This window comes from Pongo abelii, chromosome 4 (genome assembly GCF_028885655.2).
Source record: "Pongo abelii isolate AG06213 chromosome 4, NHGRI_mPonAbe1-v2.0_pri, whole genome shotgun sequence".
Classification (NCBI taxonomy): domain Eukaryota; kingdom Metazoa; phylum Chordata; class Mammalia; order Primates; family Hominidae; genus Pongo; species Pongo abelii.
The window spans coordinates 107,945,729-107,958,497 of record NC_071989.2 but is presented as its reverse complement, the minus strand read 5'-3'; positions in this window follow the sequence as shown (position 1 = coordinate 107,958,497).

Below are 12,769 nucleotides of genomic sequence, written 5' to 3'. Positions count from 1 at the left end.
AGACATCAGTGAAAAACTAAGATGGTGGATGGAGAGGAAGGAAATAACATTTTATGTAAGAAATGCATGCTTTAGGATTCATACAGATACAAGGTTCGTTTTCTCTGCACAAGGATAGATATACAGATATACATGTTTATTAGCTAAAAATATTAATGCTGTTTCCAATTAGTGTGATTTCTCAAGTTGATTATTTTTGGATGTACATGATGTTTGAGATCTATTTTAGCCTTTACATTTATTTATTAACGTTTTGTTTGTTCACTTTTGCTATTTGGATGAATTTCCATTTTCACCAATTGTGCATAACTTGAATTTTATCTAGAAGGCAATCAGTAGAACATAAAAGTCTAAAGATAGAGACTGCCATGATTAGGTTTGATGTTTCTATATCAGCACAGTGAAGAATAGATTCTAGGAAACAAAGTAGGATTTAGGGAAATTAGCCAGAAGATTGTTGCTATAATATAGATGAGAGATGATGAATACATTGACAGAGCATATTGGAAAGACATTGACAAATTCAAGATATTTTTAAAAAGAATCTATGTGACCACTGCAAAGAAAGGAAAATAAGAGTGAAATCCATGATCCTGGCTTGGGGAAACTTTTAGCCCCTAGACAGTGCCTGTCGCAGATGGTCAATAAATATTGAAAGAGTTGATGTAAACATTCACTTAAATGGTGAACTAAGGAAGAGCAGCAAGCATTGTCATGAAGGTGTGATCAATTTCACTGTAGATTCAGTAAGCTTGCGATACACAAAGGACCTGTGCAGTGTGATCTTCATTTAGAAATTTTGGTCTGTGTCTTAGGGATGAGCATTTTTTCCTGGAGTTTATTTTTTTGGAATTAATTATCATATGGATAATATCATATATTATCATAAAATTTCATTCAAGGAAAAATCCAACTGCTGTGTAAGAATGTGTAGAATGAAACAAAATGAGTTGAGGAAAAAGCAATATGGAACAACATTTTAAAGTGTAGAGAGAAAAAAGAAAGCAATAAGAAATTCACACTTCAACAATACTTATATAACTTCGGAAATATCTCCTTCCTTTATTTTTCCCTACTTCTATCCCCTCCTCCCCTCTTGTATTCTTTGCTCTTTTTCTTTCCTTTTTTCATTTTTCCCTAATTCAAGATGTATTTTTAGACAAAATGTTAGACACTGGGGAGGGGGGAATCTACCTATTAATTAATTAATTGATGCCCCTTTTTACATACTTACTTTTTAGAAAATATTTGTTACTTACCTTTCATCCTCCAGACTCTCTTATAGAAACTATAGATAGAGCATTAAATAGCACAAACATCCTCATGCTCTTGTAGAGCTTCCTGTGTGAGAAATATGAAAATAAACAAGTAAAAAATAAATGAGATATGAATCGATTGTGTGTATATATATATATATACACACACACATACATATACATATGTATGTACTAGGTTGGTGCAAAAGGAATTGCAGTTTTTGCATTGTTGGAATTTGCTGTTTGATACTAGAATACATGCTTAAATAAATGTGGTTATGTTATACATCATTTTAATGGACATTTCATGCATTATCTTTTTCTGTGAATGACTTACTACTTGTTATTTATTTTATATTTATTTTAGACTATGGAAGTGATGTTAGACAAAAAGCAAATTTGAGCGATTTTCTTGTTCTAGTTCAAAATGGGTCATAAAGCAGTAGAAACAATTTGCAACATCAACAATGAATGCATTTGGCCCAGGAACTGCTAACAAACATACAGTGCAGTTGTAGCTTCAGAAGTTTTCAAAGGAGACGGGAGCCTTGAAGACGAGGAGTGTAGTGGCTGGCCATCAGAAGTTGACAACGACAAACTGAGAGCAATCTTCTAAGCTGATCCTCTTACAACTACACAAGAAGTTGCCAAAATAACTCAATGTCAGCTATTTTATGGTCGTTGGGCATTTGAAGCAAATTGGAAAGATGAGAAAGTTCAGTACATGGGTGCCTCAAGAGATGACCAAAAATTAAAAAAAAAAATCGTAGTTTTGAAGTGTTGTCTTCTCTTATTCTACTCAATAACAACGAACCATTTCTCAATTGGATTGTGACATGCAATGAAAAGAGGATTTCATACGACAACCGGCTATGACCAGCTTGGTGTTTGGATCAAGAAAAAGCTCCAAAGCATTTCTCAAAGCCAAACTTTCACCAAATAAAGGTCATGGTCGCTGTTTGATGGTCTGCTGCCTGTCTGATCCACTACAGCTTTCTGAATCCTGGTGAAACCAATACATCTGAAGAGTATACTTAGTAAATTGATGAGATGCCATGAAAACTGCAACGTTTGCATCTGACATTGGTCAACAGAAAAGGCCCAATTCTTCTCGACGACACCTGGCTACGCATCGCACAACCAATGCTTAAAAAGTTGGACGAATTGGGCTACGAAGTTTTGCCTCATTCCCTGACCTCTCGCCAACTGACTACCACTTCTTCAAACATTTTGACAACTTTCTGCAGGGAAAACACTTCCATACCCAGAAGGTTGCAGAAAATGCTTTCCAAATGTTCATAGAATCCCAAAGCATGGATTTTTACACTACAGAAATAAACATATTTCTCATTGGAGAAATATATATAGAGAGAGAGAGAAAGAGAGATATCCTCTATTGCTGTGGCCTTTAAAAAAAGATTAAAGTATCATATCTTTTTATCTAAATAGCATGCAGTTTAATGTACAATATGCCACTAATTTTGAAGCAAAATCAAAATAAAGGTACATTTCTGTTTAAATACTTCTGTTTTGTATTAATGATGAAATACTAAAAACATACTCTAAAATCAAGAAAATAAAATATTTCTTGAGACTTTATAGAATTATCAGTATTGATAAATGGGTCATGTCTTCACTCTTACCCTTCACATGCTTATATTGCATGTCATTGTCAAGCACTAAATTTTTCTCTAAGATTATGTATGTAATATTTCTCTCTAAATATATTTTAAGATATATATCTTGAAAATGTGTGAATAGCTGAATAATCTAGTATCTGTTAATAAGAATTATTATTTGTCAAAAGTATGCTAACATTATCTAAAAACATATTAAAATCTCAAAAAATAGAAGATAACATGAGCTGAGTGCTAATTTTAATGAAAACACCTCTGGGAAATTTATGTTATCCACTTAATGCTAATTAAATATTATAAAAGTGTGGATGAGACTTGTTACACAACTTGCTTAAATAAAAATATCTTAAATGCACGAACAGGAATTCAAACGTGAGTGAGCCTGATCTAAAGTATAACACAATATTATCTTCATGAAGCAAATCACTTAAAATAGAAATAGCTACATTTTGTAGAGCTATAGACTGTTGTGGAGTTATAGACTTCTTATTTTTCATCCCCTAGACCCAGATTGTAAAAGCTCATGTGATTGGGTCAATCCTGTCTGAATAATATCTCCTTTGATTAACCTAAATTCAATGAATTAGAAGCCCTACTTACTTCTGTAAAATTCCTTTTGCCATCACAAGTCACTATAGTTGTATATCTTATCCATATTCAAGGGGAATATGAAGATCACTGGAGTCATGTTAGTATTCTGGCTCTAATAACTTCATTTTCTTTCTGAGCTGAAGTTTAAATTATAGATTTTTGCATTTCATATCTATTTGAAAAGTATCACAACATAATAATTTTTGTTATTTTATTATCCTATTGTCCTTTTCACCATTCCCTTTTGGTTGAAAATAGAGGCTATATGCATAGGATAATCATCTGGACAGGAGAGTGACACAAGTTCCATGACATTTCAAGAAAGTCAGTTCTGTCAGGGAACATCTGACACAAATGTCAAATGTTCACAAGGAGATTAGAAAGGAATTCTCTAGGACAAGATTTATTTATTTTCAAACGGATTTATCAAGTTTCTCTCGATTGGCTAGTTCTGGTATTGTTTGAAAATAAGCCAGAATGAAATGAGGTTTTAAGAGTTGCATAGGTGTGAGGTTTATCCTGAAAGAGATACAAGCCAGCGACAATAAGCAGTTTTGAATAAATCTTCTGGTGGTACATTTTTTATATCACTTGTAAGTGACCACTTGGCAACCTAAAATTTATAAAATCTCTAAAGTTGCAAAAAAACTGGATTGATATAAGTTTTTCTCTAGAATTCCTTAGGAAGTCAGAAATCCACTCAAGGTAAAAAATGGAAATCCTGACCACACTATCAAAACATTTTCATATACTTTCAAGTAGTACTTTCTTCAAACTAAAATAATTTTTTCTGTCCTTAAGCCAACAGTACTATTCTTTTTCTATCTTTAAGACATCAAGAACTTAGAAAAAACCTATTAATAATAACTTCCAGTGCCTTGGTTTACTCAGCATTGAATTAGAGAAGAGAATGGGTAAAGGTACTTAGAAAATACATATAAGAATCTAGAAGAGTATAGCTAAAGGAAATGAGAAATTTGAGAAAATTTGTATTTTTCTTATGTAGATCTTCAATTATTGGTTGACTATCAAATGAAGAAGTTAAGAACAAGACAGGTATATGTTCTAGCCTCAACTATCATAAAAGAAAGAAAATGAGTCAACAGTAATGCAAAGTTTAAAAAAATAAAAAGCCTTCCCTATAGCCATATAAACAATAGTCTTAATGTTAATCTCAAGTAGTAAGAAGCCCCTGTGGCCTACCCATTAAGCTGGGTAAAATGATCATGACACAAGTTAATGTATTTATACTACTGAAATTTGTATTCCTCTCCTGAAATTTATACTATAATTAGACCAATTTTCAAATTCCCCACATATTTAAATATATAGAAACTCATTATCCATATTGCCTGATTTGATATACAATAATTTTTCCCAATTAGATATTTAAAATTGTTTTTTTCAAAGCATGCATGAGTCATTTAAAATATACACTCATTATTTATTCATTAAAGCTATCAAATTTCCTTCTGGTCCTTGCTTTAAATACAACCTGCTTTTACTCTTCTGGCTGGCAAAACCAAAATTGGTGCAGGATTTTTCAATAAAGCAAAGACAGAGGGAATCAGATGCTTATCCATAAAACCACCAAGAGAAACAAGCTGCATATGCAGAAATACATTGCAGAGTCAATTTTCAGTCAAGCAGAACTGAGACAAAGCAGCCAGATATGGCAGAGATCCTACTGAGGTGGTCCTATTTTAAGCAGAGCCCAGAGCTTGTGAATAGAGTCCATTATTTATTCCTGTTTTAATTCAATAGAAAGTGAACAAAGCAGATTCCAATTCCATCAGCAAATTAGGTAGAGCTGAACAGAATGGATTTTGTACTGGCAACATAGGAGAGAGCAGGCAAATGGAATCTAGGAGAAAGTGATAGAAAACAAGAGATCCAAATTACTTTAAATTTTATTTTATTTTATTTTATTTTCCCATTTGATTAAAATAGATTTCAAAGTATTTCAAAGTGTCCAATTTAGACATTCTAAGATGATTTTGAAACTCGGCAGAAGCATGCAGGCTAGCAGTTCAAACTGCAAATCCAACCAGGAACAATAAAAGATTTTATAAAACATGTAGGTTGTCTAAATTCTAGCTCCTAGTATATTGCATAGCTGCCTAAACTATGTGTCAAAAATATTTCCATTTTCTAAATTCTATTTTACTTTACAAATAGTTTTTACAGAATTTTTAAAACAAATTATTTCCCAAATTAGTGTGTGTGTGTGTGTGTGTGTGTGTATGTGTGATGTGGCTTTTGTTCTTTGGAATTTTTTGGTGTTTCTCTGTAGTTACATCTTGAAATATTTTCCAAACTTAACATTATCATGTAAATATAGCTTTTAAAATTTAGTCTAATTATAACCCCATTTTAAAAAATTATATCATTTAGACTTCAGAAATGTTGAATATACTATACCCTTAAAAGTGAGGATTGAGTGGTAAGATGACACAGGTTCATTGGGTGGCATAGAAAGACCTAAAGCTTAGGCATCATCTGAAATAACACAGCACAAAGGCACCTTTAACCTAACTCTGTGTACCACAAGCCATAAGCACTGGTTCTGGTCAGTGACCCACACATTCATTCTTTTTTCCTCCCTTACTCCTTGCCTTTTTGCCAAAAACTGTAAGAGCTTGCCTTAGTCTTATGAATTAGAACATATTCATAAATCTAGACATAAATATACAAACAGATAAAACAAAACAAAACACAGGTAAAGAGTATTAATTTTATTATATTTTATTATTGACACCCTGGGAAATAATAAAATAAAAAACTAATGGCTGAATAATTGCTGGCCAAACATTCAAGGGAATAATAAAAATAGGGTATCCTGGCGAAGTCAGTAGCTAGGTTATTGAATTTGGAATCAGTTTTAAATATTGCTTCATTGGCCTGTAATGCCACTGCACACTAGATGCCCTTGAAGGAGTAACAGACAAACATACAATGTGCTTCATATGCTACCAAGGGAGATAAAGCTGATGAATAATGAGGGATTCAAAAAAGACCATGTTTTGGAACGAGTTCTTAAAGAACACCTTACTAAAAACATGGCATTTGGTCAGAGAGCCGTTGAAACATGAAACAAGAAAGCCTTGTCAGTATCTGGAAGGAAGGAATCATAGAAAGCAAAAGGGCAAGTTCAATGACTCTGACAGATAACAAGCTTGGTATAATTGCAGAATATCTAGAAAATTGTTAGTGTTGAGGATAGACACATAAGAAAAGTAATAGTACAAGATATGGTAAAGGTAGATAGAAAATATATTATAAAATATATTTTATATTAATAAATATTCTTAGCACCATCATTTCTATTTAAATCAGAAGCTCTCAACATTGGGAAAATCATGGGTCACATAAATGTTGGAAAATATAACTTTGCCTGTCAGGGTACATTTCGTTATGGAAATTATAAATATATCTCCTGAATTCAATGTTCATAACTGAAAAATGTTTAGAAACTCAGATCAGATTTTCTATCTCTGTTTCTACATTTTAAAAATTATCCCTCCAACAATGTCCTTTTGTTTTTCTTGTAACCTTTTCTTATTTGTAAGATAACTGACTTTTTCTATAACTTCTTTGGACCTCAAACATATTTGAAAGATTTTATGTGATATTAATAAAATTTGTTTCAGTGATAGCATTATGGAAGGAAAGAAATATCTGAAAATGTCTTTAATTCAATTTATTTATTTTTACTTTTAATTATACTAATATATATTGGGAATTTAAATATTTTTTTAAAATGCAAAATTACAACACGGAAGAATAGTACATAGAACTTCTATTTATCCTTTACACAGCTTACCTAGTTGTTAACACGTTATTATATTTTCTTTGTCATTTTCTCTATATATGTATGTAGGTATATTTGTATGTGTATATATGTTATGTTATGACCCATTTTAGAGTAACTGGAAGACATGAGGCCTCTTTACCGTTAAATATTTCTGTGCTTATTTCCTATAACAATGGCATTATTTGCACAAACACATTGCAGTTATCCATTGTACACAGTTAATTATTAAGAAAACAGGACAGTGATTTTAAAGATTGTCTCTCAAGTAGAGTCGTTATACTATTCCCTCATTAATTGATTCAATTAATACGTTTTTGGCAAGAATTTCACATAAGTGATATTCAATTTCTCTCAGAATCATCAAGAATCACACAATTTTGAATTGTCACACTATTAGTAATGCTAATTTTGGTCATTTGCTTAAAGTTGTGTAGCTAGATTTTTCCACCGTAGTTTACTTTCATTTTCTTTTGCATTAGTGAGAGATATTTTGAAATTGAAATGAGATAGTTCCCTTGACCCTTTTGCAGGTGGGAACGGTGCACTGGCTCTGGACCCAGCTAGCCAGTTCGGCACTGGCAGGAATAAACCTCACTTACTTGTACCCGCTGGGCTCAACCCCTCCCGGGAGGGAGCACAGAGGTGAGCGGGTGCCGGGGCGGGGCGAGTGCTTTTGGGCTCCAGCCCCACAGCAGTGTCTAGGGGTGTGTTACAATTAATGCTCTTTTAGCTTTGCCATCCATGGATGGCTTAGGTGTTAAGCACCTCAGTGAAGAGTCAGTGTGACAGCCTTTTTGGGTTCCTGCACCCAGTCATCCGGAATTCTTGTTCGGCGACCGGGAAGAATCAGGTCACGTGAATGATATGAAAGGTGATGAATGTGGAGGATATTATTAAGTGGTGGAAGTGACTCCCAGTGGAAGGGGAGCTGGAAAGGGAATGATGTTGAAAGAAGGTGATCTTTCCCTGAAGCCTGAACATAGTCTCTGATGTCCAGCTGCCTCTTCTCTCGATATTGAAACCCTTCTTTTCTCTCCTCTGCTGCACTGCTCTGTGCTCTGCCAGTGGAGCTTGGGGTTTTTATGGGCACAGAGTAGGGGATGTGGGGGAGTTGTGGTTTTTATGGGCACAGGGTAGGGGGTGTGGCAGGTTAAAAGGCAACATTCAGGCAGGAAAACAGGGATGTGAAGTTCTCATTTAGGACTTCGGATCCAGGCTTGAGGGTGAAACTCTTGCCAGGGACCCCGCCCTTTCTACCTAGCATTTCCCTGCCTCCTGTCCATAACAAAATGATATAAATGTTAATATACTGACTTCCTCAAACTTCCACTCATTCATTTTAGTATTCATTGATGCTTGCATGAGCTGAATATTTGTACTGTGGTAAATTTTTTTAACTTTTATTTTAGGTTCAGGGGCACATGTGCATGTTTGTTATACAGGTTAACTTGTGCCACAGTGGTTTGTTGTACATACTATTTCATTGCCCAGGCACTAACTCTAGTACCCTATAGTTATTGTTTCTGATTCTCTCCTTTCTCCCATGCTCCACCCTCAAGTAGGCCCCAGTGTCTGTTGTTCTCTTCCTTCTGTTCATGAGTTCTCATCATTTATCTCCCACTTATAAGTAAGAACCTGCGATATTTGGGTCTCTATTTCTGTGTTAGTTTGCTAAGGATAATGGCCTCAAGTTCCATCCATGTTCTCGCAAAATACATAATCTCATTTTTTATGGATGCATAGTATTCCATGGTGTATATATATCACATTTTCTCTATCCAGTCTGTCACTGATGGGCATTTAGGTTGATTCCATGTCTTTGTTATTGTGAATTGTGCTGCAATGAATATTCACATGTATGTTTCTTTATGGTAGAATGATTTATATTTATCAGGGTATATTCCCAGTAATGGAATTGCTGGGTTGAGTGGTAGTTTTATTTTCAGCTCTTTGAAGAATTACCACACTGTTTTCCACAGCTGGTGAACAAATTTACACACCCAGTAACATGTTCCCTTTTCTCCACAACCTCGACAGCATCTGTTATTTTTTGAATCTTTAATAATAGCTATTCTGACTGGTAGTGGATAGTATCTCATTGTGATTTTGATTTTCATTTCTCTAATGACAAGTTACATTGAGCTTTTCATCATATGCTTGTTGGCTACATGTATATCTTTTTATTGAATAGTGTCTGTTTATATCTTTTGCCCATTGTTTAATGGGGTTGTTTTTCTTTTTCTTATAAATTTGTTTAAGTCCCTTAAAGATGCTAGATAGAGAATGTTTTCAGATACATAGTTTGCAAATATTTTCTCCCATTCTGTAGGTTGTCTGTTTAGTCTGTTGATAGTAATTTGTTGCACAGAAGCTCCTAAATTTAATTAAATCCCATTTGTAAATTTTTGCTTTTGTTGCAAGTACTTTTTGCATCTTCATCATGAAAACTAAAAAGGAATTAAAAACTTAAATTTAAATTCCAGAACTATAAAAACCCTGGAAGACAACCTAGGTGATTTTTTAAAAATTACTCATATTATCTTCTATATTTACTAGTTGCCCTTCTACTGTAAGAACTTTTTCTTTCCTCTTGTTAATTAATTCATTCATAGTAGTGTGAAATCAAGAATTCCTATCACAATAGATTACGTGCCATTATCATGTTATATTTTAATGCTAAATCACCATAGATTTGGTCAATGGGAGATCCTTCAAGCTATCTCCTGTGTCTCTCTTACATACCCATATGAGTCTTGAACATTTTCTTACTTTTTAGCATAGTCTATTACAGGCATTTCCTTACTTTAGGCACAAAATATTGCAGCTTCATCTTTGTTTTCTCTGTCCCATTCCTTGAGAAGCCCAGTTTTTGTTTGTTTTTTTAGTGGAAATGAAACCAACCCAATAATCCTATAGATGGTTTTTTTGACAAACATAGAAATTGACACTTCTGGTCTTAAAGCTTGAGGGTTACATTGGTTTTATCTGAGTCCCTTCCATAGGAAATGACCTTCAAGTCTCTCAAAAAGCATCAAAGAATTGAAACTTATCAGATCACCACATTCAGACAATGAGATGCAGGACCCCTCATTAATCATGATTGCTTCCTTGCCCCTCCCTAGTTTCTATTTTCATACACGTTATTACATTTCTTCTCTGCTATGTAAACCTCTATTTTTATTTGGTCAGGGAGATGGATTTGAGATTGAGCTCCCATCTCGTTGGCTGCAACACCTGATTAAAGCCTTCTGTCTCAGCAATACTCATTGTTTCAGTCATTGTCTTTCTGTGTGGCAATTCTGTAGTGGCGAGTAGTGGACCTAGCCCACACCCCTGGTGTTTCAGTAACAGAAATGTTAACTCAGATTAGATATTGCCCTGAGGTATTGCCATTGCTCCTAAGGTTTCATTGTTTCTGAGCCTTCTTATTAGACAGAGCTAAGGAAAAACTTATATATCCATCCATCCATACATACACACATTTGTATATCTTTATCTTCATGCCCAACTATTATCTACCCACCCAGCTACTACTTACCTATCCATCTAGCTTATAAGCAATATATTCAACACCCCAGAGTTCATTCTATTTTTCTACTTTACCATATGTGTAACTTTCTTCTCTGATTATGAAAAACCTGACTCCCATTATTCTCATTATACTTTTTTTAAAAGCTGCAAAAAAATTTTCCTAAATATTTCTTTATAGCTTTCCTTTTTCTTTTAAGAATATACAACCAAACATTTCCATTCAAGATATTTGGACTAGTTTTTCTTCCTTCTTCTTTTGGTATGCTTGTGTTAATCTTTTCAAATAATATTAAAAAATGGTAGTTTTTTTCTGCTTGTATCAAATTTAGGATTTTCTCCATTTTTACTGATTTTTCAGGTATTATAGTAAAAGTCAAAATTATCCAAAAAAGACACAGATCATGCTTGTGTCTATAACAAAGTCACAGGAACAAAATTTATCTTCATTTGCTAAGCAACAAGAATCCTGGTCAAAATACATGAAAGAACAGTTTTCGGACATTAGAAAATAGAAAGTGCAGGACAGTGACATCTGAGAAAAAGGAGTTAGATGAGGTGATCCTTATGCTAACTTCCAGGATACAACGCAGACTGAGTCTAGTAGTTAGACTGAGTTAAGGAGATGTAACTGGGTGTTTGAGAATACTAAGTCAGGTAGAATTTGTGGGACAAAATAACGAAGAGAGAAAACTTCCCAGATAGGTCATATTTTCCTGCTTCCTGCTTCCTGATTTTATCTAGTTGGGTGCTCAAAATACTGCATTTCTATACATATACACATATAGACTTTGTTCTGAGAAGCAGTTAAATTACTTGAAAATAGTTATATCTTTCAGGTCTTACTTTTGAGATTTGTTAAGCAGGACCAGTCTATGACCAATTATTCTCTATTTCTGAGGAAAGTCCTTTTTGAATACTTTACCACTAGAAAATTGATCATTGAAACATATGGCTGGTGAGACAGGCAATTTTCAACGTCCTCTGTGAGCAATGGGTATTGTTACTTCTAATCTTTTCTTTTTTTAATTATACTTTAAGTTTTAGGGTACATGAGCCCAATGTGCAGGTTAGTTACATATGTATACGTGTGCCATGCTGTTGTGCTGCACCCATTAACTCGTCATTCAGCATTAGGTGTATCTCCTAAAGCTATCCCTCCCCCCTCCCCCCACCCCACAACAGTCCCCAGAGTGTGTTGTTCCCCTTCCTGTGTCCACGTGTTCTCATTGTTCAATTCCCACCTATGAGTGAGAATATGCGGTGTTTGGTTTTTTGTTCTTGCGATAGTTTACTGAGAATGATGATTTCCAATTTCATTCATGTCCCTACAAAGGACATGAACTCATCATTTTTTATGGCTGCATAGTATTCCATGGTGTATATGTGCCACATTTTCTTAATCCAGTCTACCATTGTTGGACATTTGGGTTGGTTCCAAGTCTTTGCTATTGTGAATAGTGCCGCAATAAACATACGTGTGCATGTGTCTTTATAGCAGCATGATTTATAGTCCTTTGGGTATATACCCAGTAATAGGATGGCTGGGTCAAATGGTATTTCTAGTTCTAGATCCCCAAGGAATCGCCACACTGACTTCCACAAGGGTTGAACTAGTTAACAGTCCCACCCACAGTGTAAAAGTGTTCCTATTTCTCCGCATCCTCTCCAGCACCTGTTGTTTCCTGACTTTTTAATGATTGCCATTCTAACTGGTGTGAGATGGTATCTCATTGTGGTTTTGATTTGCATTTCTCTGATGGCCTGTGATGGTGAGCATTTTTTCATGTGTTTTTTGGCTGCATAAATGTCTTCTTTTGAGAAGTGTCTGTTCATGTCCTTCACCCACTTTTTGATGGGGTTGTTCTTTTTTTCTTGTAAATTAGTTTGAGTGCATTGTAGATTCTGGATATTAGCCCTTTGTCAGATGAGTAGGTTGCGAA